At 36.4% G+C, this 26,799-nt stretch overlaps 2 long non-coding RNA genes across 2 annotated transcripts; both read left to right on the top strand.

The window, feature by feature from the left end:
• The first annotated feature begins 15,321 nt into the window (after nucleotides 1-15,321).
• LOC113354317 lies at nucleotides 15,322-16,971 on the top strand. Its single transcript, XR_003361814.1, has 6 exons — nucleotides 15,322-15,495; nucleotides 15,593-16,019; nucleotides 16,120-16,152; nucleotides 16,284-16,387; nucleotides 16,574-16,643; nucleotides 16,908-16,971. It is a non-coding gene; the product is annotated as an uncharacterized LOC113354317 (long non-coding RNA).
• Nucleotides 16,972-17,294: 323 nt separating this feature from the next.
• LOC113354316 lies at nucleotides 17,295-18,086 on the top strand. Its single transcript, XR_003361813.1, has 3 exons — nucleotides 17,295-17,440; nucleotides 17,541-17,732; nucleotides 17,833-18,086. It is a non-coding gene; the product is annotated as an uncharacterized LOC113354316 (long non-coding RNA).
• Nucleotides 18,087-26,799: the final 8,713 nt, after the last annotated feature.

Here is a 26,799-nt window from a genome sequence, read left to right as displayed (position 1 = left end):
TGCTGGTAGGTCTCAATTCTGAGGCATTGGTCGTGGTACTTTTTGAGCACTGGAATTAGAGAAACTCTTATTAATAGGAGCTATCTTATAAATTAATTTAAGCCATAAGTTCTGTATACCTAGATAGAAGGGGGACTCCGCATCAAGTAGTGAGTCAAGGGAACAATTACGTAGCTGACTAGAGAGTACCTAGCTGTAAAAGTCGGGATATATGGGGTTGCCTGTGAACTAAGTTCAAGCACTATGGTAGGTGTCACACCCCCAAATGCACCTTCCAAATTTTCTTCAGAGATGTGGCACTAGGATTTCTTCAGAGATGTGGCACTAGGATGGTTCTCTTTTTCACCGAAGTTCAGCCTCATATGCTTCTTCACCTCCAAGCACACACTTAACCACTCAATGAGTATGGAAGAGAAGACTTCTAAATTATGTTATTTTCTTCTTCTCCAACTCTTTGTACATCCTACGCTGTACGAGAGGGGTTTGGCATATAGTTATTCACTATTCTTAATAAGATACTTACACAAATATATAACAATCCATCAATGTTGATCATATTTTATTTTATTTTGGATACAATTATTAGTGTTAAGGAAAACCTAGAACCAAAACAAATAAACTACACTAAAATAAAGAAATATAAAGGAAAACTAAAAAGCTAACTCAGTTACACAATATCATTTTAATCTTCCTGCAGAATTACCTGCAACTCCTGACTAAACTGATCGGCTCTCAAACACACATAATTGCTACTAGGGTGCAAACTAGCAAGATTGTGAACTGCATGATTGGTCTCTCTACAACAATGGCTAATCTTCACATGAGAGAAAAACTCCAGTAATCTATTAACTCTTCTCCAAATATATAGTAAGTTCCATGGAGATTTAGGATCAATCTTCTTCAGCAGCAGATATGGAATCTTTGAACATGAAGTTCTATAGCCAAATCAAACCTAACTCAACCCATGAAGCTCACGAGCAACAACAAAGATAGGTAAAGAACCTCCGAAGCACAGTCTAAAACGGTACTTAGTGTATTTCTAGAACAACAACATACCCAGCTGTAGTCTCTCTAAGAGAACCATATGAATTAATCATAATATCAGCTCCAACATGACGAATCCACCAACACTGCTTCCAAATCTTAGGGATTAAGGTACAATCCACATTCTATCTTCCAATAAAACTTCTGTTAGCAGGGAAATCACTTATAGATCTTCCGATCTCGCTTATCTATCTCTCGAAATATGTGTTGGTAAGCTTTCGCTTTGGCCAAGTTCATCTTTACTAGTGACGAAAGTCATGTTAAGTTTCAATCACTTGAAAATGGCTTTGACGAAAAATGGCTTGTGAACAACAACTATATAACGTCCTCTAAGAATGTTTCAATGATTGAAATGAGAGTTTAGATTATATAACCATGGTTGGATATAAGCATTGTGTGGTAACTCATACATGTACAAGTCCTTATTCCTTGAACCAAAGTATGCGTACTTTGCTTCTCGGGAAAACCGGAACAGAGTCCGCGAACCCAGTCCTGCATACTGTCGGAGGTTATCTTCCCGTGAAAATCTGCTGGAGTTTGTGAACTGTTTACAAACTCATTCAGGGTACTTAAGTCCGCGTACCAGTCCACGTACTTAAGTTGGTTATTTTCTAAAAATGATTATTCGTGAACTTAAATTTATATAAACTAAGGAATGCAACTTTGCAAACCGTGGCTATAAAGTTCATGAATCGATTCGAGTGAATCAAATCGTTTTTGTTTCAATTCTGTCTATTATAAAGATCTAAGCAATTGAACAACTCTCCAACTAGTTCATTTGAGTAATTTTAACTAGTTGTGGTAAAGAAGAATATGGTTGATATGAAAGTGCTTATATGGATAACCATTTGGTTAACTACTGTTGAACCAACTAGACGCACATATTTGGGTATGGTTGCACGAACCTAGATAAACGTGCATTTCATTTGTGTGTAACATGCTAAATTTCGATCTAACGGTTGAAAGATATTAGCTTGAATCTAATCAAGTTTTCATCTAACGGTGAATATTGAATGCTTTGTTACTAACCTAACATTGATTGCAAACCCTGATTTAAAAGACTATATAAAGGAGAACTCTAGCAACTGGGAAACCTAATCCCCACACCTCATGTGTGATACTAGTTGTATTAGCTAGAGTCTATTCTACTTTAACCTTAGGTTTCTACCAATACCCTGTAGGTTAACGACTTGAAGACTTCATTGGGATTGTGAAGCCAGATCGATACTACTTTTCTTGTAGTTGTGTGATCTGATCTTGTTGTTTCTATCGTACTAAGTACAATCGTAAGATTGGCTTGAGATTGATTTCTCCGATAGGCAAGATATAAAAGTAGTCACAAACATCTTCGTCTCATCATTTGTGATTCCTCAATATCTAGTTTCTCCATTATACGATTTAGATTATTGTGAGGTGATTGATAATACTAAGCTGTTCTTCGGGAATATAAGTCTGGTTTATCAATTGGTTCATGTTCACCTTGATTTATCAAAAAACAGAACAAAAATTCATAGGTATTTCTGTGGGAGACAGATTTATCTATTACCGTAGACTTTTCTGTGTGATACAGATTTGTTTATGATAGTCTTCGATTTTGGGTCGTAGCAACTCTTAGTTGTGGGTGAGATCAGCTAAGGGAATCAAGTGCGTAGTATCCTGTTGGGATCAGAGACGTAGGAGCACAACTGTACCTTGGATCAGTGTGAGATTGATTGCGGTTCAACTACAGTCCAGATAGAAGTTAGTTTGTAGTAGGCTAGTGATGAGTGCTAAATAGTGCATATTTCTATATATTTTTCTTGGCATTTAACTCATCTTTTGTGCATTAATTCTACATTTTATCCCATATTCTGTATTTTCATTGTTTTCAAGAATAAATACTTTTCTTAATTAATTTTGTATTTTTAGGTACTAAATAAAGCCTGGTTAACTCACGGAGTGAAAAGAGCAAAGAAACGACAAAGACTCCCGCAGAAAGGCAGCGAAGAATGATGTTTGCAAGAGCCGGACCAACTAGAAGTGGGCTTGGAAGGAAGAATTTGTTCTTAAAGAAGAAGCGGGCTCAGAATTATCTAAGCCCAAACTCTAAACTAAGTCCAAGACCAAGCCCAGAGCCTGCCTAAGCTCGTAGCCGTCAGATTGGATCCACAGATGCATCCAACGGTCGCTTCATCACAGTGCATCAAACTCTGAAGCTCCTGTCAAACATCATAGCACCTAACTCTCATCTGGAACGTCAGAATTGTTGTATCTAGAATCCAACGGTCGCTCAAGATCTGCCTCCGTCTCGCCGTTAGATCGATCCATCATCTTCGCATCCAACGTCTCATCCTTGCTGCGCATCAACATTTGCTACACCCGCTCAACACCCGAGTACCAAACACCTATACCCCGTACCAAACAACCCCTTCTCATATTCTCCATCGAACCCATCTTCTTCTCCGTCTGCAACTCCACTGCCTCTTCTCAACCACCACCACAACCACCATCTCTTCGTCGCCAACCACCACCAAAATCCATCATGGTTATCACCTACTAATGCCTACCTATTTCCCCTTCTTTCTAGCCAGCTATCATACCAATTTCTCTCCTAGGGTTTCAGAGACAGGAAAGAAGAGAAATTGATAAAATAGCTCGAGCTAGAGGAGCAGTTGGAACAGGAGATGGAGAAGGAAGAGCAGAGGAAGGATGGGTTGAAGACATGGGAACGAATCATCCCATCAAATTAGGTAAATCAATAACCCTAATTTCTGCTATTTTTGGGGATTTGGGGAAAACTTGTGTAGAACCCTAATTGAAGCTTGTAACTATAAATATGATGTGTGGGTGTGTGTTAGAAGTTATACCTGGACTAGCCAGTGCTTCACCCAAGAGGACTGGAATAGCCAGTGCCTCAAGGGTTAGTTTTTATTTTAAATGATGTTGTGCATTTCAATTGTTTTTATCCTATCCATGCTTTGATCTTGTTGTGCTTGAATTGTCTAGGATTGAATATCCTTATAGGTTGTTAAAACACTAAGCAAGCTTCTCTGCGGGTAGTTGAAGTGTGAGAGCCCCAACTATCACAAGGTTTAGAATTCATTTTAGTGCCTTTAACCTCCTTTCTAGACCAACCCTTAGATGAACAACCGGCTTTGAACCGCAACTGTCATCTAGTTATTCAGAAAGCCTAGAAGCTGACTGATAACTAGCAAGGGACAAGAACATAGCTGGAGGACCTGCCTTTGTTTCTTTATCACTGCCCTTGGCTCACAACCTTGGTTTGTTTATCTTTGTTTCAATGTTTCTTATTCACTGCCACTGAATTTCACTTTCTTTGTTCTCTGTCACTGTTACCTCATTGCTTTAGTTACTGCCTTGTTAATTTAGATAACTAGCTTAAAAACTTCAACTATACACCCTAGTCTTTGTGGTTCGACCCTGCCTTGCACACTCACTACAGCAGACCCTGTGCACTTGCAGGTATCATTTCTGTGACTCTTTTAGAGAGCCACCAGCTAGTGCCTGTAGCGGCTTAATACAATGTGTGTTCAATCTGGACTAGGTCCCGGGGTTTTTCTGCATTTTAAGTTTCCTCGTTAACAAAACTTCTGGTGTCTGTGTTATTTCTTTTTCGCATTATATTTTGTTATATAATTGAAATATCACAGGCTGTTTGTTAAATCGATCAACTGGGAAATCCAACCTTTGGTTGTTGATTGAAATTGATTGATACTTGAACATTGGTCTTTGGTACCGTTCAAGTGATTTCTCTTGTATTCAATTAGACTCGCAGATTTCTATTTGCTTGAGTAAGTATTGAATCTAGAAAGAGAGATATAACTCTTTGATATACTTTTATTAAGATTGAGTCTGACTGTCTAGTTGATTCTGTTAAAATTATATTGGAGTTAGTCCATACAGATTGCTAATCGAAATATTGGGTATGGTTGTTAGACCCTCACTTTTTCAATTGGTATTAGAGTAGGCAAACACGTTAAAATACCTTACAAGTCTGTGTTTGTAGCGATATGACTCTATGGACAAGAGTGCTATCTCTGATAAACACATCACCAGAAATAAAAGTTATGTCTCGAGTGTATCTATTAAAGAGAAAGATTCTTTAGTCTCAAATATAGACGAACCTAGTGTCCTGACGAGACAGACAGACACTGACGTGTTGTTCCGATTACCCTTCGAAAGAGTATCTCTACTAATGAAATGGAAACAGCTGAAGAGAGTGAACTGATTCTAAATCTGGTTATAATCCAAGATGATTGATTTAATCGGTTGAAAAACCATGTCAGTATCCTTCTTGGTGTAGTAAGAGACTGCAATTCCAAAAACACTGAAGATCAGTCTTCACGTATCCTACTTAAGGCAAGTCTTGAAAAGGATATTTTGGAAATTGAACATCGCTTGAATAAACTCTCTATTCAAGGACGTGTCAAAAAGTCCTCTATAGAATCTACTTGTCTTGAAACTAAAAAGGCTCCAATTTCAGAAGTAAAACCAGAATCCCTTCCTATTAAAAAGGATGTGCCTGAAATCTCCATTAATCAAGGATGTTGCACATCAAATGGGAGGAAGAAATCTCCAAACGATGATGGTAAGAATAAACCTTCTAATCATTCTCATGATCAGAAAGTATGTCTCTTTTGTGATTCAAAAGAGCCTGTTAAGCCGAAGTGAAACTCTAGGTTGAATAAAAATTCCATCGTTCAACTTCAACACACCTTAGACTTAATCCTCAAGGGTGTAACTGACATCGTATGTCTAAACCAATTAGTTTTCGTACTTACCCTGTGTATGCTATCAAGAAAGTCAGTTCAATGAGTTCCTCGAGTGCTCAAAAGCAGAACAGATGTCTTAACAAAAGTCGTCTAAGGAAAGATCAAGTCGTTTCCTCTGAAGATAACATTACCTTTGATGTAAATGAAATCCCAGGAAAAAGGAGAAAAAAATGATGATATGAGAAATAACCTGAAGGAGATAATTGAAGGCTATAAAGAAATTGTCAACAGGTTGTCAACCTCTTCAAGTCAAAATTCTTCTGGTAAGAACTCAAACTATGTCTCATATTTTGATGACAATAAGTTTTATGATAATTTTTCACATCAAAAGAGATTTTTTCCTAGACTTAAAAGGAAAAAGAAACTCAACCATGAACTTCGTTCATCTGATGAGCTGAAAGCTCATTCTTGTGCTAATTAATCACAAGGGTTGAGGACTTACTCATAAAAATCCTGTTGGGTAAGTTGTGTTAATAATCAGGTATACTTCTGTCAAAATTGTTTTCTGTTTAGTTGAGTTATCTTCTTATCGTTTATAACTAGACTATTGTCTGCAGACAACTTTGCTTAAGTATTAGTTGTGTCTTATGAGGATCTTCGTTTGGCCTTCTCATTTTCAAAGAGGTTTTTCTTTGCAACTATGTTGCCTGCTACTCTTGTGCTCTAAAATTGTTTCTCTACTGAGATATAAAATTTATTGAACCAAAAATATTTTGATAATTTTCACATAGCAGAAATTCCGTTTTGTCGTAAAATTACGACCGGTTGCGTACCTTTTGTTGATGGGTCAAGATTGTGTTCGTACGAGTACCCGTGTTACTGTCACAAATCAATTTTTAGAAACCCTAAAAGTTACCTTCCCTAAGAAACCATTTAAACCCTTGAGTCCCGTACGCATACTCTGGGATTTTTTTTTGTAGCCTGTCAAGAATGTCTTCTTCCAACTCTAGCGGTTTTGCAAAAAGGTTTCTTGACAAAGGTATTGGTTTCGAGTCCAAGGGAAGGAAGAAAAGAACCTTAATAGAAGATGATCATCCTAATGCCTCATACTACTATGCCTATACACATCACAACGTTGAGAATGAGCACACGGTTTCTGCTGAAGTGGGTCATGATTTCCTTAAATATTTTGAGGAAGCAAAACTGCAGCTCGTTGATACTTTGAAGAGTCTTGATGTGTTAAAAACTGAGTTGAAAAAGGTTACCTCTAACCTTGGTCTCATAAAGACACATGTTAAAGAACTTCTCAATGAGGATATCTTCTCTGAAGAATCAGTTGATGCTATCAATCACAAGCTCAAAGACCTCAAGGCTCGTGAGGATCCCGAAGTGTCTATCTAGTTCATGTTCACCTTCGGCATAGGAGTTCACTTTGTCTTTAGCTTGTTGATTTTATTTTGCCTAGTAAATCTTCTCATGAGAATTTTATTCTTGTGTTTTTAGGAAGAATAATTAGAGTTTGGAATAGCCATTATTGTGATTTCACATAGCTATGTCCAACATTTTCATCTTTATTGTTTTTAGGTTTACTTGTTTAAATTCTAAAGAATTGTTTGGAAGATGATTTTTTGCAGTATTAATCTTTATGGTTTTATATATTGCAAACTTATTATGGGATATGTGTGTTTGCGTCCGTGAACTATGATTGTCCCATACCTTGTCAAAAGTTAAGTCTTTCATATGTCGATATGCATGTATTGATAAAAGAATGAATGAACTTTTGACATTACAAAAGTTTTAAGCCTATTATATGACATTATGCAAATATTTATGGAAGATAGGATGAACTTTTATTTACAAGGATTATGTCTATTGTACGTCATTGTGCAAATAATGATGGAAAATAGAATGAATCCTTGTTTATTCCGCAGTATTGATCTTCCCTGATCCATATTTTATGTATATACCGTGCGGCTTCGTAAGCTCTTTTATGTCGAGCATAACCAATTGAATTGATCACACTCTTGTGGTAATTTAGTTTTGTATTCCGATTGAATTAATCATGGGTTTTCTTGTGGTTAATTTAATTGAGTACTTTTGGATTCAAAATCCTTCCTTTATTATGAAAGTAAGGTCGTTATTGTTGTTCTTTCGGGAATGACATTTTATGGGGGAGAGTTCTTAATTGAACTTGTGCTTAATTGCCAAATCTTTGTGGGGAGTGCGGCTGTGGAATATTATAGGGGTTATCTTGTATCTTTATAAACTCCTTGATGAATGCATTTAGCTTCGGCTATATGATGGCATCTAAAAAGTTGATATGTGCTTTCTTTTGGTCATGAAATGTCTCTATGGAAATTTCACTAGGATCCCACTAGTTTTCGTACCTTTGCCAATTTTATTGATAAAACAGGGGAGAATTAATGTGTAATTCACACTACAAATACATATGGTTTTCGGATCATTATGTAAGGGGGAGTGGTTTCCATGTGAGATGGAGTATTGACTAAGGGGGAGTGATACATATCACATAGTATTGTTGTCGAAGTTGTGATACAATTGAACTTTGATGTTGTATAATAATACTATGACACTGTATAAAAATGATTGAGAATTCTTGTTTTCTCATTGTTATGACTACGGATTTTCAACAACGGTGATACTAAACTTACAACCTTTGGGATCATTGGAGTACTTGGAAGCGACTAAGATTTCGAGTAATGTTGAAGAACCAAGAAGATTAGGCATGTGGAAGAAAAGCTACAAAAGGTTATTTATCTATTTTTATATTCCATATGTATTGATAGTTTTATCACTAAAATTGACAAAGGGGGAGATTGTTAGAGCACTGCTCGGTCGAACTCGCATGCGTGCTATCTCAAGCATGTTTTTCAATGTTAGTAATCAAAACTATAAGTTCATGAATCGATTCAAGTGAATCAAATCGTTTTTGTTTCAATTGTGTCTATTATAAAGATCTAAGCAATTGAACAACTCTCTAACTAGTTCATTTGAGTCATTTAAACTAGTTGTGCTAAAGAAGAATATGGTTGATGTGAAAGTGCTCATACGACTAACCATTTGGTTAACTACTGTTGAACCAACTAGATGTACATGTTTGGGAACGGTTACACGAACCTAGATAAACGTGCATTGCATTTGTGTGTAACAAGAACGGTTGAAATATATTAGCTTGAATCTAATCAGGTTTTCATCTAACGATGAATATTGAATGCTTTGTTACTAAGCTAACATTGATTGCAAACCATGATAAGGGAGAACTCTAGCAACTGGGAAACCTAATCCCCACACCTCCCATGTGATACTAGTTGTATTAGCTAGAGTCGATTCTCCTTTAACCTTAGGTTTCTACCGAGACCCTGTAGGTTAACGACTTGAAAACTTCATTGGGATTGTGAAGCCAGACCGATACTACTTTTCTTGTAGTTGTGTGATCTGGTCTTGCTGTTTCTATCGTACTAAGTACAATCGTAAGATTGACTTGAGATTGATTTCTCCGATAGGCAAGAAATAAAAATAGTCACAAACATCTTCGTCTCATCGTTTGTGATTCCACATTATCTAGTTTCGCCATCATACGATTTAGATTATTGTGAGGTGATTGATAATACTGAGTTGTTCTTCGGGAATATAAGTCTGGTTTATCAATTAGTTCCTGTTCATCTTGATTTATCAAAAGACGGAACAAAAACTCGTAGGTATTTATGTGGGAGACAGATTTATCTATTATCGTAGACTTTTCTGTGTGATATAATTTTTTTTATTAAAGTCTTCGACTTTGGGTCGTAGCAACTCTTAGTTGTGGGTGAGATCAGCTAAGGGAATCAAGTGCGTAGTATCCTGCTAGGATCATAGACGTAGGAGCGCAACTGTACCTTGGATCAGTGTGAGATTGATTGGGGTTCAACTATAGTCCAGACTGAAATTAGTTTGTAGTAGGCTAGTGTCTGTAGCGGCTTAATACAGTATGTGTTCAATCTGGACTAGGTCCCGGGGTTTTTCTGCATTTGCGGTTTCCTCGTTAACAAAATTTCTGGTGTCTGTGTTATTTCAATTTCCGCATTATATTGTTTTATCTTTATAATTGAAATAATATAGGTTGTGCGTTAAATCGATCAACTGGGAAATCCAACCTTTGGTTGTTGATTGAAATTGATTGATACTTGAACATTGGTCTTTGGTACCGTTCAAGTGATTTCTCTTGTATTCAATTAGACTCTTGCTTGAGTAGATATTTAATCGAGAAAGAGAGATATAACTCTTTGATATAATTTTATTAAGATTGAATCTGACTGTCTAGTTGATTATCTTAAAAGTATATTGGAGTCCATACAAATTGCTAATCGAAATATTGGGTGTGGTTGTTAGACCCTCGCTTTTTCATTATATTTACCACAAGCATGAAATTTGGCTTCCTCTGTTATCCCAGTGTTGGAGTTTAGCTCCTCATGTTGAAAACACTCTCAAAAAATTTATTCATGGCTCAAAAAGTGCTTACAATGAGAGAAGAAAAGAAAACAGAATAACACAGAAAATTGCAACGTTTATAATCGTTGCAAAGAAGAAATAAACCACAACATATATATAAGTGTCTCTTTTCTGTCGTTGAAGATGAACAAAAAATCATTGTTTTTCCGGCTGGTCTCCTCTGCAGATTGCGACTGACTTAGTTGGTCAGCCTTCATCTTGTTCTTCTTATTCTTACCTGCTGGTGAAGAACTCGCCTGCAGCTTTTTCCGCAGCTCTGGTTTCTTCTCCGCTCCACCCCCAAAACTCTCGATATCCTTTGTTTAGGTCCCAAAACTCTTATTTATACACAACATGCGAAAAATGTCACGAGAATATCTTCCATTTGAAAAGACGAGGGTACCCAAATACACCACAATCTTTCGAATATCAACCTATAAGTCTGATATCTTTAGTGATCGTCAATGGACAGAGTCGAGACAATACAACTTAAGTCATATACCTTGTGTGATTGTTTATGGACTAGGTTTAAACAATACGACAACAACATATTTACTTGACAATAGTTACGACAACAACCGATAGACTATTAGGATCAGTGTCAAGTAATACAGACTCAAACTATAAACTTTCTCAAACAGATCAAACTTTTTATTATCAAAACGATTTGAATTGTTCGAAAGACCCAAAATATATCTTTTTCTTTTTCTTTTTGCATTAGGCTCTTTCATCAACTGATATAAATATCAGATAGTCCGCAATACTTTTTCTTAACCGAAAGATAACGAGATAGATCCACGTGCTCTGATTCATTATTTAGATATGATCCAGGAACAATACCATAGTGTTTCAAGAAGAGTTACCTTGACATAGGTCTATCTCTGGTCTAGATCAACCTAAGTTAAATGGAGTCATTATCGTTCTGCATAAAGAGTCAAATATGAAACTTCATACACCTTAAAGTTCACAATACGAAAAGATATTTTTATGAGGTCCCTATACACATTATAAACCACTGGTTTCGCTTGGTGGACCGTACTTTTAGAAAAAGTGGTATATAGATTCGTTCAACTCAGATTTGTGAACATCCGATTTTAGTCCTAATTCTAAATTAAACTAGAATTTTTATGAGAGACAGGGACTCAGGATTCCACCATACATCATATTCATGCGATTCATATGTTAAATCTAAACAAGAAATATCGTTTTCTCCGTCATCCCATGTTGAAAACACTCTCAAAAGATTTATTCATGGCTCAAAAATTATTTACAAAGAAGAGAAGAAAAGAAAACAGAATAACACAGAGAATTGCAACGTTTTTCGTTGCAAAGAAGAAATAAACCGCAACTGATATAAGTGTCTCTTTTATGTTGCTGAAGATGACAAAAAACATCACTGTTTTTTCTGCTGATCTCTTCTGTAATTTGAGACTGACTTAGTTGGTCAGTCCTCCGTCTTCTTCTTCTTTTTCCCTACTGGTGAAGAACTCGCCATCAAATTTTTCCGCGGCTATGGTTTCCTCTCTGCTCTATCCCAAAACTCTCAATATCCCATGTTTAGGTCCCAAGACTCTTATTTATACACAACAGACGAAAATATCACGGGAATATTTTCCATTATTTCTCATCTCCTTTCCTATAAGTTTCGGCTTTTATTATGTCCTTTCTCTTGCGCGTCTTTTGTTTCTATACAAACTCTCTCCAACTCGATAAATCAAATACAAAGATAATATATCTTCTCCCATTTCACGTACTTTCCTAATATAAACCAAGAAAAACTCAATAAACTTTCTCTTCCTTGTTTTAACGAAAACCTGATGATGCGGCCTAACTTAATTGAATTAAACACCTATACATGCCATGTTTAGCCTATTCAAGTCTAGCCCAACCCAATTTAGCGATTGAGTCTCCATAAAACTAGTCTAAATTTGATTCAGAGAGTTACACAGACGAATATCAATTTTCCCGCGAAAATTCAGTTTTAAAAATAAGAAGAAGGGGTGTGCCCCTATCCATGCTGGGGTCCCTTGGGTGCCGTTATCAATTTTTCGGGTGTTTATTTCCCAAAAACACCTAAAGATACATAAAATACCATAATAAGTACAATATTAAGCACCAATAATTATAGAGAATTGAGACAAATCAAACACAAAAATATGTCTATCACTCTCTTCATAAGATCATTTTGGGTGTCTCCTAAATAGGTAAAAGCAAAAATATTGTGGAAGTACTTGGTACCTTTGTCTTTCCAGACGTGCATACTGCAAGATTTACTTTATCAACATGGACCTAATATACAACTCCAATGAGAGCTTTATATGAAATACCCCTAAGACGGCTCATCATTGTAAATAAAAAATAATATATGATATGATTTAAAAACACCGACCAATGCTTGCGGTAATCGAGAGCCAAGTGATTAAAAATACCATATGATGAATATATGGTTTCAAGACTTGGGAAATCGTTGACTTATAAACTTATTATGTAAAGTAATGAGTTTTTCTGGCAAATAGTTTTATTTCGGTTTTATTTTTAGGTTGCAAAAGCACAAACAAAATACATTATTTGTTTTTTATTTATAAAGAAACCACATTACATTGAAAAGTCATACCAAAAGTGCTTGGGGAACAAAAAAAAGATATACTCAATCCATCTCGACTTTTCATCCCAGAACCTCTGTTTTGAAAAGTTCATAACATTCGTCATGATTCAAATATTTTTGTTTGACCTCAAAATATCAGGATCGAGCTCAAGTTTTCTAATGATCGTATAAATGAGCTATAATTAAGTATGACTTGCAAAATGAGTTTAAGAAAATGGCAAAGGATAGTTATAAACATATTGAAAACTTTACTAATTCTTTAACGAGAAATCTAGGATAAGTTTTGTTAACCTACTTCATAAATTTAACAAATTTTTTTACCATTTTTTTTATTAACACTCTTAAAACGCATGAAGTGCGTTTGTTAGGTTTTTTTGGAGTGTCGCTTCGTGGGCTTGAATGAGAGAAAGATTTTCTGCCAAAGTCAAAATCATTTTTTCTGCAACAAATGAAAAATAACTTGGGTAAAAGATGAAAAGTCAGTGATAAATCAATTATGTAGTTCCTATTCTAGGCAACCTACACCCAAGTATAAGACTACTAGAATAAGATATGAACTCTTAGAAATAAGAACTAGATGTCATTCATCAATGGTCGACCCCCATATTTGAGCCAAGGGGTTTTATTTTTAGTGATTATGGAGACAAAACCCTCCATGATGTAATGCACCTTTAGGGCTATCCTTGCTAAGGTACATACTCCTAGACAACTTATTCTACCCTGACTTGGGAAATTCTTGTCCTTTAGGATTGTCGATGCCTTGTGTAGATAATGGTATCTACTATTTCATCAGGACAACTTGAGTTGAATAAGGTATTTTTATAAATAGAGAATTCCCCGACGCGTAATTTATTTATTTTTTAAAATAATTGTTGAGATTGAACAATTCAGAAAATAGAATAGTTACATGAAAATGTATGACCAATATCGAGGGTGAGAGAGGAATATCAACTATCTAAAGGTCAAACAAGTATTTTGATACGGGTAAGATACTTCATATACGACCAATTATGCCAAAAATACCGAGCATCCACTAGGTAACTTTTTTGGAAAACTGAGAATTTTACACAGATCAAATCATCAGTACCAATCAGGGAAACAACATAGTCATCTAGTAGTTCTTTATATTTGAAAGGGATAAAGAAGGAATTGAGTACGATAATGCTTGCTCTAAGTTTGCGTTTGACACAAAAAGAACATAATTTAAACTACCTAGAATTTAGTTCCCATGGAAAATCATTTCCATCTCTGCAAGTTAATATGTTTGGCACGCTTACGAATCAAATTGATAATGTTACGGTTTTCTGTTTTTCAAAGATTTTGTTTTCTCTTTTTTTTTTAATCACAAGTATATTGATTTCTTGTAAGTAAACAATTTATCATTAAAGTTGTCGTCGAATATCAGATTAATATTTATATTTATTAAAGTTATATTTTTTGGTCATATAGTTCACTTTTTGATATTTTTTTATAAAAATATACATCAGCTTTATTTAAAATATATATACTTTTTCGTGATGAGTGACTGCACAAATTAAATTAATATTGAAGAAATTAAACCTTTAGCATTGGAAATATTTATTGTATTTTATTACAGTATAAACTTTCAAACAATGTTTTGTTAATTAATTATCTTATTCTTTTCTTGGATGTGATATTGCGAAAAGATCCATAAATTTATCTATGATTTTTCTTATATTAAACTATTACAGAACTATCATATAATTATTTATATGACTCTTGTTTTTGTCTTCGTTAGTTGATTTATCTGTACTTTAACTGAATCTAAAGTTCCAAAGTATAGTTCTTTGTAGGTCGAACCAAAAAAGAAAAAGCCATTGACTATTTTCTATTTATCTGTCAGAAAAAGGGGAAATCCCCTTTTTTATCCCTTCCCCTAAATGAATGAAATACAATAGTAAACTGAAAATGAAAGTATCTTTCTTTCTCACATCCTTTCTCTATCTCTATCCCATTGACGAACCAAAAAGACCAGATGCCTTCACTACACCAAATTCCCGGATTAGTAACAGGAATTCGTAACGGCGTCGTGGCCGTTACAAAATTCCCGTTACAAATGGCTGATGGGGGTGATGATGTAATTTCTGATGTACGAAGGAGAACAAGTAGGAGTTTTAGGTTCATTGTGTGAGGTGATAAATCAGGGAGAGAGTTAGAGTTAGGGTTTATTCTTGAGGTGAAGAAATCATGAGAAGATGATGGATCTGTTGAGAACACAGGTGATTCTTGGCGGTGTTGCTAAATCAAGTGTGAATTCAACTTGGCAGAAATGGTAAGTTGATTTAGGGTTTCTCAGATTAATTCTGATTTGTGTGTAATTAATTTATAAATTGAATAGTGTTTGAGGGGTTTGTTCTTAATTGAAGTATGGATGGATGTTTAGGGTTCTTTTTTGGATTTCACAAGGAACTTTGGTTTACTCTTTTCCCCAATTTAGGCACCAGGGTTTTCTGTGTTCAGGATTACAAAAGAAACAATTGAAGATGGTGATAGAGTTTGATTGATTATATTGTTACCGATTAGAGAGGAGTGAACATGTATGAAGATTTGCAGATAGGATTGGTATTTTGTGTGTAGAAGAAGAAGGAGCTGAAGAAAAACTATGTGCAACTAAGGATCCAACATGTGAGATTTTATTTTTTGTAAAAAAATTAGTCTTTTGTTTGTTGATATATGACTGTGTGTGTTTTAATTGCAACTATTGTTCTTGTTGTTGTTGCAGAAGAAGAGGGGAGTTAGTAAGAAGCTAATGTTGCCTGCCAACTCTTTTGATAATTTAATGTGTTGTTTGCTGTGATGATGGAAGGAGGTATAGCTGAAATGGGTGCTTGTTTGAGCATTTGCAGCTGAGTTAGGTGGTGAATTGAAACTGCAGGAAGGATGGAAGGAGGTAGCTGAAATAGGTGCTTGGTTCTGGTGATGCAGTTTGAGGTCATAAGGAAGGATTGCTAGGTCAAAGAGTAGTGTTGTTGTATTATATGATAACATAATGAGTTGCAGAATGGTGGCTGTTTGGCTGTGAATTGCCGGGAATAGCAGAATGAGTTGCAGCTGGGATTGCAACTAGATGAACATTGCAGGGAAGTGATTGAATCTGCAGAATGGTGCTCTAAATGGCAGTTGCAGTTGAAGCTGAACGGAAGCTGCAGGTATATTGATAGTTTCGTTTCCATTAAATTCTAATACTTATTTATTTGTGTTTTTTATAGTGGATTGATGATTTGATGTTTTTTGGTTTTGATTTTATAGATGTGAAGAAGAAGTGGGAGAGTAGTTCACGGGGTAGGAAGCTGCTTGAGTAGTAATTTATATGATAAGATGCTTGAATTTATAACATGTCCATGGTTTTGTTTGTGTGTTTGAGTTTATATAAGTGGCTGTCTTACCTAGATCAAAGTTGGATTTAAATGCAGGGAAAGTATGGAATTGTGGAGTTTCTGCTGTGAGATGGATGGAGGATAAGGAAATGGTGGTTCTACTGAGAACGGTCTAGAAGCAGGCATTGCTTTTCCTACAGGTTTCTTTCTAAATTGATACAACCTTTTCCTTACCATTTTTTGTTTTAAGCTACAACCATTTAATAAAACTGTTTATTGTTTTAAGTTGCATCCATGGAATTACAGGGTTGCAGCTCATTGTACACCTAACACTGGTGATAAGACTGTGTTCATGAGAATTTAGTCTTTAATTTGGTTGTATGCAGGCATTCATCAAAGCACAAAAACCAAGGGCTTACTTCAAGAGGTTTCAAGTCAAATTCAAGCGAAGGAGAGGTATATGCATTTGTTTTTATTTTCTTTTTCCCATTTTCTAGAACTGCTGGTTTTGCCAGTTACTGAATACTCAAACCAGATTACGGTTAAAAACATTCTGTTGAAAGAGTCAACTATGACAGTAAGTTTTAAACTTTGTGCATTTGACAATGCCCTCCATGAATGCAGTTTTTCTCTTTTCTCCTTCTATCCATTTTACTTCTCTTTTCTTCTCTTGAAGAATGTCGTCTTATTTGTCTACTTGTTGTCTCTTGTTGTCAGCAGAAATTGTTATTGCACTCTTGAATGCCACTCAATGTGCAACTGACTGGTCAAAAGCTTAGCACACATGGGCACTCTTCAATACTGTTGTTATGTCTCATTACATAATTATTATGGTCATTCTGAGTGCTTACAAGTCATTCGTTCGGCATCTCAGTCGACCCCAGTTGCAGATTCTTGGTATGTACTACTGTTGCTTTTTAACCATTTTTAGAAATGTATTTGATTTTAGAACGAAAAATGATTTATTTGTTCGACTTTATGAAGCCCATAAATTGGGACTTTAGTCTTATCTACTGCATCCTATGAGATTAATCATGGGGCATTTATTTCCATCTCTGGTAGTCTACCTTATGAAAATCAACTATTCTGTCCATGTTACAGTACAGACTAAAGCCAGTAGAAGAAGCAACTATTCGTGGTGATCGTCAAGGTGTTAGATTCTTTTTTCTGTGACATCTCCTAGTCCATCATATGCCTACTGGATCATTGATGGAGTAATAAAGCATGTAAAGTCTGAAAAGTTCACAGAGAAGGTAAATGTAATTTGTATCTTACTTTTGACTCAACACCAAAATGTAAATAGCTCCTTAACAGAACAGTAAAATAATTGTAATAAATCATCACTTCTGACAGATGATGATCTGTAAGTGCATCACCAGCAGCAGCGCAACATCACCCGCTCCTTCTAGAGCTAAGCCAAAAGTCAGCAGTAATTACCGCTTCAGTCCATCACCGTTCCACTACCACCAGCTGAAGGTAATCAGTAGCAGAAATTCCCTTGATATGCCGCCAATTGATGAAGCATCGGTTATCAAAGACATGAAGGTAATTATCTTATCGTGTTTATCTCTCTCAATGTTCTGTATAACGTGGTCAAAATCATAGCTGATATGTAACACTGGAAATTATGTTTGGTTTATTTCAGGGAGCAGCTATGGCATATGTGATAGATCTCTTATCAGTCCTTGCAACCTTCGTACAAGCTGTTACTGATATCTTTGATGGTGATAAACCAACCGCAGAAGATTTTGAGGCAGAAATATGTATGCAAGAGAAGGAAAAGGCAGTTATGTGAGTTTTGCACATGTTAGTTTTATCTTATATGCTCTTAAGTTCTAAACAGCTTTAAGCCACAGATAACTTAGAAATTCTCTTAAGTTTCTAACCAGACATTGTATTCCCTCAAAACTTAGGTATTCTCTCAAGTTGTTCTTGTTGAAAGAATATGACTATCATTGTTGTTGAATGCGAGATTGGATTTGGTAGTTATTTTTTAATTCAGGCGTGTTTCCGGGAAAAATATGAATAGCCGGTATATGTTGACCTGGTCAACATCGGTCAGCATTGACTAATTTTGACCAGGTCAATGTTGACTGGCAGTAATTTTTTTGTTGTTACGAAAAAGTTCGTAACGGATCCTAGCTGTTTCAACTTGCCACGTAGCAACGGCTAGAGCATGTTACTAATTTGCCACGTAGTAACGGCCAAAAAATGTTCGACCTTGTCGTTACAAAAATGTCGTAACGGAGCTCAGCCATTACTACGTGGCATTTCCTAACGGCTTAAAGCTGTTACTAAAGACGATACAACCGAGAATTCGTCATGGCTGCATTGCCGTTACAAAAAAAATGTACCACCCATTTTTGAAACAGGCGAGGGCCGTTACAACCCCGTTTCGTAACGGCTTAACCTGTTACGAATCCCAGAATTTGGTATAGTGCTTGATATAAAAATATTTGGTACCTAAAATCACGATCTGATGTAGATTGTAATTGTAGATTTATAATAGAAATATTGGAATCACATAAAGATATTCCAAAATAGATGGATTTTGTGACTCGGAAGAAAAACTTCTTTGTATAGGAAAAGTAGCCATTTATTCCTATGAAGCATTCAGGAACAAGAACATTAAATTAGAAATATCGGGTGGAGTGTTGGAATATTTCTATCGATCGGTCATGTCTTATAGGCCCGAGTCAAACATCCAATTGCTTCGATTTGAATTATCCAAAGGATACCTTAGATATATCAAAAAGATGTACAATCAAACCTACTTCTCGATTCAATAGAAGCCCAAGAAGTGAATATCATACCCAAACAACGAGAAATATGTAAAAAGTAGGTATGATTGCGCCTATTCATAATCCTAAATAGAATGTAACGACACGAGGATCCATATGAAACATAGTATCTATTTAGATACACTCGATTCCCACTTTTTCATAATGAGAATGTACATAACCCTATTTTGATCTAATCCGGTATGGAATGAACTTATAATCATGGAATCAACTCCATCAAATTATAAGTTCATAACCCTAGCCCATTCTCATTTTGGGCGGAAGAGGTCTACTAATTCTTTGATTCTATTTAGTAAGAGGGATCTTGAACTAAGAAATATACCCTGGAATCTAAAAAAGGGTATCCTGAGCAATTGCAATAATTGGGTTCATTGATATTCATGGTATAGTATATGCTATTACACATACAATCATACTCAATTCAGTGGAACTGTTTGATCTTAAAGGAGATCTTTTATAATTCCGCATGTGAGGGGTTATTTCTTGGTTTCGTCCAGTCATTAATAACTTGATTATTTTTAGATAATAGTAGATAGAAACAACACTCGTAAGAAGTCCTATTGAAACCAAGAATTATAGGCATGTCTGCCATCCACACCAAAATAGTTGGAGTTCTTTCGAAAAAACGTGTTAGTGGAGGAATACCTCCTACGGATAAGAGACACGGGTCTAAAGATAGGGAAAAAAAACGATTTTTCAAGTATCATCCTGCATAATCTCGAATGTTATCAGTTTGGTACATAGACCAAATGATACAATGCAAGCAAAAAAAATTAGATTCATAGAGATACACAATAGCATATAAGTTATCAACGTAAAAAAAGTGGTGAAAAATGTGGACGTACATGTGTAAAGTTGTTGTGCAAACACTAGCACAACACTGCATAGCATGCAAAAACTTGAGAACAATATGACATAGCAGGCCACCTAACACAATACGAGAACATCAAGATAGGTTAGCATGGCGTGCCGTTCCAGTCTAATCGGCATACATGCAAGGAACAACACACGACATGGATAAGCACGAAGCCTAACACATCACGTGAAAAACATGTGGTACGAATAAACACATCATGCGACATGTGGTAAAACGCACCATAAATAATACATTATATTACATGTATGTGTTTATGGGTAAAAACTGTTTCTGCTGGTTTTGGTAAATGTGGGTGTGTGGATGAGAAACAAATATAAACCTTAAAAAAATGCACTGCACGGGAGTACTTTATATTTGAGAGATCAATCTGTACAATCCTGGCCTAAACCAAGAAATGGTCGTTCCAGTCTTGCTTCGGTAACAAAGTGAAGGAGAAGGATTGGTCTTAGGGAGGGAAGCAAAGAAGGTGTGTCTATTTTATGACTTGTATCAGAATTTGGAACTGGCTTGCGGAATGTAAGCTATCAGTTCTTTGGCATTTTCTAGATACTGTGTTGTTGTTAACCAAAACTGTTGTCCTTTGGTTGAAATAGATAGAACCTATTTATACAAGTCATACTGAATGCACCCTGATCTCGTAGAAAGTGGGAATGATTGAGTGATGGAGAAGTGGGGTCGTGTGTAAATGCCAGAAAACCACGTTCCCACCATGAAGGAGACAGGTTAGTTTACACCCACTACTTCTTGTCGCCACTAACTTCCCTGCTTTCTGACACTTTATTATAATGAGCGTATTGCACGCCGCACGCTGTAAACCTCCAAACCAATACCCTGACGAGTATCCCCCAGTTTCGTGAAAAACATGTAGCAGATTGATATGTGTGGCAAGTCAAAGTCAGGAGACTTGAGCAGGAGAATAGCGTGTGATTCTATTAGGCTTGTCTTGGTTGGTCGCCTAAGACTTTCCATAGGCCTGTCAATTCTGTGGCGAATTTGGACGGCTAAGATTGTGACTCATGAGAAAGGGTGGTCATTGATTATGGCCACATTCTGTTGGCGCCTAATAATAGTACAGTGGCATCATTGGCACATGCCAATGGCGTAATGGCATATTTAGTGCACGTCGGTGGCACAATGGCATGGTTGGCATAGTTAGCACATGTCGGTGGCTCGGTAGTGCAAGTAGCGCCTGGCGTAGCCAGGGACGCTAGATTTTGGCACATTGGTGTTAGACACAAATATGGCTTGGCAACATTAAATCTAGTTGCCACATCAATCCCAATGCTCTGGGTAGCATGATTAGGCTTGGTTGACGTAGCAACTTCGCCTAAATTAGGGTTTGGCATGCCGAAACCCAAATTAGTGCGTGTGGCATGCGGCCGCGGCATGGTGACGCTTTTTGTGCAAACGACGCCATAGTCACGCCAAACAAACTATAGTAAGGCCATAATGTAGAAACGGCCACAGGAGCAAGGGTTGCTATGAGTGACTATGATATGACGCCATTCTTATGGTTTCCTGGGTCCCACATGGCTCGTGGCATGTTGTGGGGCCCAAAGTGGCGTAATTTGAGCCACAACTGGAAATTAGGGTTTTGGTTAATGCGCCTAAAGCAGAGTCGTGCTTCTGACTAGAAAACACTAATTTAAGCACATCATGGCGTTGGCCACGAACACGAGGTAGGTTAGCACGTAGGCGCGCTATTTACGGCACATTGGCATGTTTGGCGTGGCGGAGTGGCATGTTGGCATGTCGTTCAGCTCATTGGCGCAACATGGCACGTTTGGCATGTTGGCGCGGTTTTGAAAAGCCAATTGGCTTTGTGACCATCTGGCGCAGTTTGCCTCTTTTAATACTATGGCAGGTTTAGAGCGACTTGATTGGTCAATAAAATGAGGGGCCAGCCAAGCATGGGCGCGGCCATACCTCCAGTGCGCGTAGAGGATTTAAAGCGATCTGATTGGTCGATGGGAAATAGGGCCAGCAAGTATGGGCCCAACCACAACTCATGTGCGTGTGCCGGGTTTAAGGCGACCTGATTGGTCGACAGGAAATAGGGCCGGTCGGGAAACATGGGGTGTGGCCACTTGCAAGTGGCGCCGGTTGGCCTATGGCATGGTCACACCTACCTTTGTTGCTGCTCCTATTACGCGTCTCCTTTTATTCCTTGTTTTCTGATTTTGGGTAGGATTTTGCACCTACTAATCCATGACGGATTAATTGCCTAGTTTGCCTAAGCTTAGTTTCGACCAACGGGGTCTAATATACTGCGCAAGGCGCAAAACCCTAATTATTGCAAATCAGGTTAATATTTGAATCTTGTGAATTATCACAAAATTGATTCACAAAGTTCTTTAAGTTTATTGTCAGAGAGCAGTATGATTTCCGATTGAGTACTTTTATGCAAGGACCTTAATCTTGATGCTTGGAAATTCGTGCTACTCTGCTGCGAGTGAACACAAATTGTCATGCCATATCAATATTAAGGATTCGGCCGGGGAACATAGCACAGGAAGTATTCAAAGAAACTTATATTAATTGAATAATATGGGCATGGTGCCGAAATTTACAAAATATCTGAGATTGTTGCTACATGCGCCATTCTGGATAAATTTCATAAGAATATATTGAGTTGCTCAATAAATGCACCAGTGGAGAGGTTGAACACTCACTTTTACATGGCTTCGTTTCTTTGCAGAATGACGACATATTAAATGCAAGGTTTACAATTTTAACCCTGAAATAAAAACCACCATCAACAGTATGTTTAATCGAAATTATATATTCAAGCTAATTTTGTACCATTACATTTTAATTTGTTGTGTTAACTAATTTATATGACAAAACATGGAATATTAAAGCCTATCAAGTAATAAATAACAAATCACGTACGAGGATATAATTATATTAAGAAATGGATTGTTTGTTTATAAGAAGTTGATTGGAAGGCTGGATACTAGTTCGGCTCAGACCCCCTTCTGAATGATTAGCCCTAATCTATGATAAAGGAAATTTCCAACTTTTACATTTGCATCATGACTGGCCATATAATTCTTCAATCTCTTCAAGAAATCCACAGTATCATCACCAAGTTCACTCAGTGTCGTGAAATCTAAAGTACCAAAACCATACCCGTGAGTTCTACACTTATCGAGATATTTTTTGCGTTTAGGGGTTACAACATCGCCTACAACAAACCCTGCTATGTAAGTATAGATTCCTACCCCCGTAAAAGGAGAGACGCCGGTAACATCTATGCATACATCATGTTTATTATCCCAACTGCACACTTAGTTATCAGCTAGCCGTAGTTCTCTACCATCGGGGGAAAGAAATCCCAAAGCAACCTCCATTTTAGATGATACCCCGGTTCGGAAACACATATCTGCAAAGGTGTTACGGACCAGGTCATGACAGACCTTGAGACAATACCGAGAATATCCACCTCCCTGTCATAACTGGGACATAAGCTACCAACGTCAAAAAGTGGAATACCAAGCGTGTAACAGAGCACAAAGCTAAACTTTTGAGACCAATCTTCCGATTAAGTCCTTCTATATGGATAAAGTCTTATGCATGCTGGATTTTGTTAAATTGCCAGAGAACTACATCACGCTCAGACATGTTATATCAGGGTACATCTCCTTCTTCACCGCTCAGACAGATAGTAATAAACAAAAATGTTAAATATAAAATTGATGTTTGGATCATTTATGACTTTTGACTGATAGTAAAATAAATGAAGATGTAGTTGGTATTATGTAAAATCGTACGTTGATTTTTAAGAACAAAATCAATAATTTTGTGCAAAATATCCGTTATCTTGAAAGTTCATTAAATTCAATAATTTTGTGCAAAATATCCGTTATCTTAAAAGTTCATTAAATTACTCCTTGTGTAAATACCTGAAAGATACTTAATCCGGCAAAATATAGAATAAATGTGCCGGCACAACACATCATGGTTATTCGTATGATGTTTCTTTGTGTCATGATGTGTTGGTCACGTCACAGTTATTCATCTGATGTTTCTTTATGCCATGCCGTGTTTTGCTTTTGACTAAAAAACACAACATGGCACAACGCGCCTTAACGACCTGGCGCGACACAATATTTTAGGCATGCTTCTTCTTGTGCTGCTCTAGCGCAACACAACCCTTTAAATCTCTGAAAGTATGTGTGGAGTTGTAATTCGGTAAGGAAGGGGCGTGGCTTCATTTATCCAATGTAATTTATTTTCGAGCCATTGTTGTCATGCCAAACACTCATTTTTGAACTTCTCTTATCTTCGAATGCATCCCTGAACTTCTTTCACAAAATTGGTTAAAAAGACCAAAATCAATAATTTTTGGGTGAAAAAGACATCTAGATTTTGATACTGTTTAAATGGAAAAAAATGTAAAAATAGCCAGGATGTAGACAGTTTCATCCTACCTATTTTCAAATACTTTTTCTTATTTTTAATTTACATCAGGATGCATCCAGTTTCATCCTCGCTATTTTTTAAGTTTAAGCCAGGATGAATCCAGTTTCATCCTTACTATTTTTTTTGGTGTCCATTTGACACATACTAATTTTTACTCGTCCATTAAAACCATGTTTTAAAAATATTTGGACAAATGACCCATTTTCCGAACTTCTTTTTACTCTATTTATCATCTGCATCAAATGCACCCGAACTGATGTTAGGCTGTGCTCACATGCTGTTTCCAAGCCTAAATGTTGATTTCCAATTTTTAACTATTCTACCATGCGCATCTACGTGAATTTTTACTATAAAATTTTGGCTTTTAGAAATGATTTATGGATTATCTGCTCCCAATTTTCGGATGATTATTAGTTTAGGGTCCCAGAAGTTCAGAGCTGGCTTTCTGTTGCTTGATAGTTGAATTGTGGTCGTGTTGAGGTTCAGATGAGAATACCATGTATGGTGAGAAGATGTACCCTGCGATGAATGAAAAGTTTAGGGATTACCATGTGATCTGGGCCATAAAGGGTTTTATGCGACTATACGGAGTCCTCCCCATCTCTAAGAATTCCGGATAAGTCTTGACAAGAGAAGGTCCCATCTTTGTTTTTCTTGTACATAATTTAGTAGTGCTGATGTTTGAAGTTGTGCAGTGGAAAACTTCTATAGAAAAGGGAAGCAAGAAGTTAATGAAGGAAAAAGTATAGAGACAGGGAACCCAAAATTTAGAAAGTTGTTTATAAACATGGAATTTTTTTAAAGTGGAACATTAACAACTGGATTTAGGGTCCACAATTAAGAAGACGAATGTGAGAGATGATAAGAGTCCTTGTGGAGAGTTAAAAGCTTAAAAGCCTCCTCAACTCAATCTTTTGTCTCTTTTATTTGGTTGGAATCAAGCTTCTTGCAACTCTCATTTTTCATTGATTTCTAGCTATCTCATGTCATGGCATTCCATAAATGTGTTTTAAAAAAAGTTTTTAAGTAAAAAGTGAAAGTATCATTTTTTTTTTTTCTGAAATGATTTCTATATACAAAGAACAAGCATTTATCGCATCTTTGCATCAATTATCAAAAACAATTCAACAATAGGAAGTAGGAACGGGAAAGTATATGCAACTCTTCTTGGAATGCTGGTTTTCTCTCTTTATTCATCTTATCTGTTTATGATTCTTAAACTCCTCCTTAGGTTTGGTCTCTACGGAATCATGGCACGACAATTGACACATTAGCTGTTGTTGAAGGGTTGCCAGAAATTGGAACATTTGGATTTTCTTTCAAACTTTTGGCACATTTTTTAACGTGGGTTCAAAAGTTCAATTCTAATCACATGAATATAAGGAATTGAGGGGCTATCCTATCACTTTCTTTCTTGCAATTCTTTATTATCTAAAACACCTACTACTTAAAAGATGGATGGATATATTCTTCTTCTTACATAAAAAAGGGTATATGAATCATATCAAGAATCCATTTCAAACCAAGTGATTAGATTACTGCTTAGTTAGTACATTATCTGTCAAATTAAACCAAATTAACTAATGAATGCAGAAGAGAATCATGTGAGTGAGGAAAGAGTATTTGTCATCTCTCTCAATAAAATCTATATCTAAAGAAACTCAAGCACATGAGTGGTACCAACGAGCACGTGATCACATGTAGTTAACCAATTGAAATGATTTATTTTTATGTATCAAACTGCAAACGAAAGGTTTCATTACAGATATACACGTGATTGTTCATCTTTACGAAAAGGCAATAAAGCTGGAAAAACAACAACAACTTCTTGGTATGGGCGTGAGATAAAGAATCTCCACTTGACCGGATATGTGAATTTGACTCGTAGACTCTCTCTCGCCTTCTATCCATCCATGCTTGCCCAGGTAAACATCGTTGTTCAAAACTCAATAGCATCGGTGATTTGGTAACAAAACTCGTTGGCATTGGAATTTACTAATAACAACTGGAATTTAGCAAGTTCGAGGCGATTACAGTTTTGGTTAAAAAAAAAACCTGAAATTGGTTTTCGTGGATGGATAGGAAATGCAGTAGTACTAGTCTTGTAAAGTAGTGGGCATTTGTAATAAAAAAAAGAGTAAGCGACTGTCTTAATCATAATAAAAACAATTCTTATCTTTTACTTAAATGTTTTGTTTAGTGAATTGTCAGGCTAGTAACTGTAAGATCATGATAACTCGTGCCTGTCCACTGCCATTGATGACCTAATGCAAACATAATTAACGACCCCCTAGCTATGATTTAGGACCAATTAAACCAACATTGAGCGCAGAATAATCAATTTTGGGCGGTAACATCTGGAGAATCTTAAATCTTGACCATCTGACAAAAGCTGAACCCCCCACCCTATTATGATTATTCTCATAAACCCCTTAGCAAGTACGGAGTAATCGACAAGCAAAAAAAGAAGAGAAAATCCAAATAGAACTTGTTAATGTGAAAAAATTGA

Source organism: Papaver somniferum, chromosome 2 (assembly GCF_003573695.1).
Source record: "Papaver somniferum cultivar HN1 chromosome 2, ASM357369v1, whole genome shotgun sequence".
In the NCBI taxonomy this organism is placed as follows: Eukaryota; Viridiplantae; Streptophyta; class Magnoliopsida; order Ranunculales; family Papaveraceae; genus Papaver; species Papaver somniferum.
The sequence above is the reverse complement of the archived record's forward strand: the minus strand, read 5'-3'. Positions and strand labels throughout refer to the sequence as shown.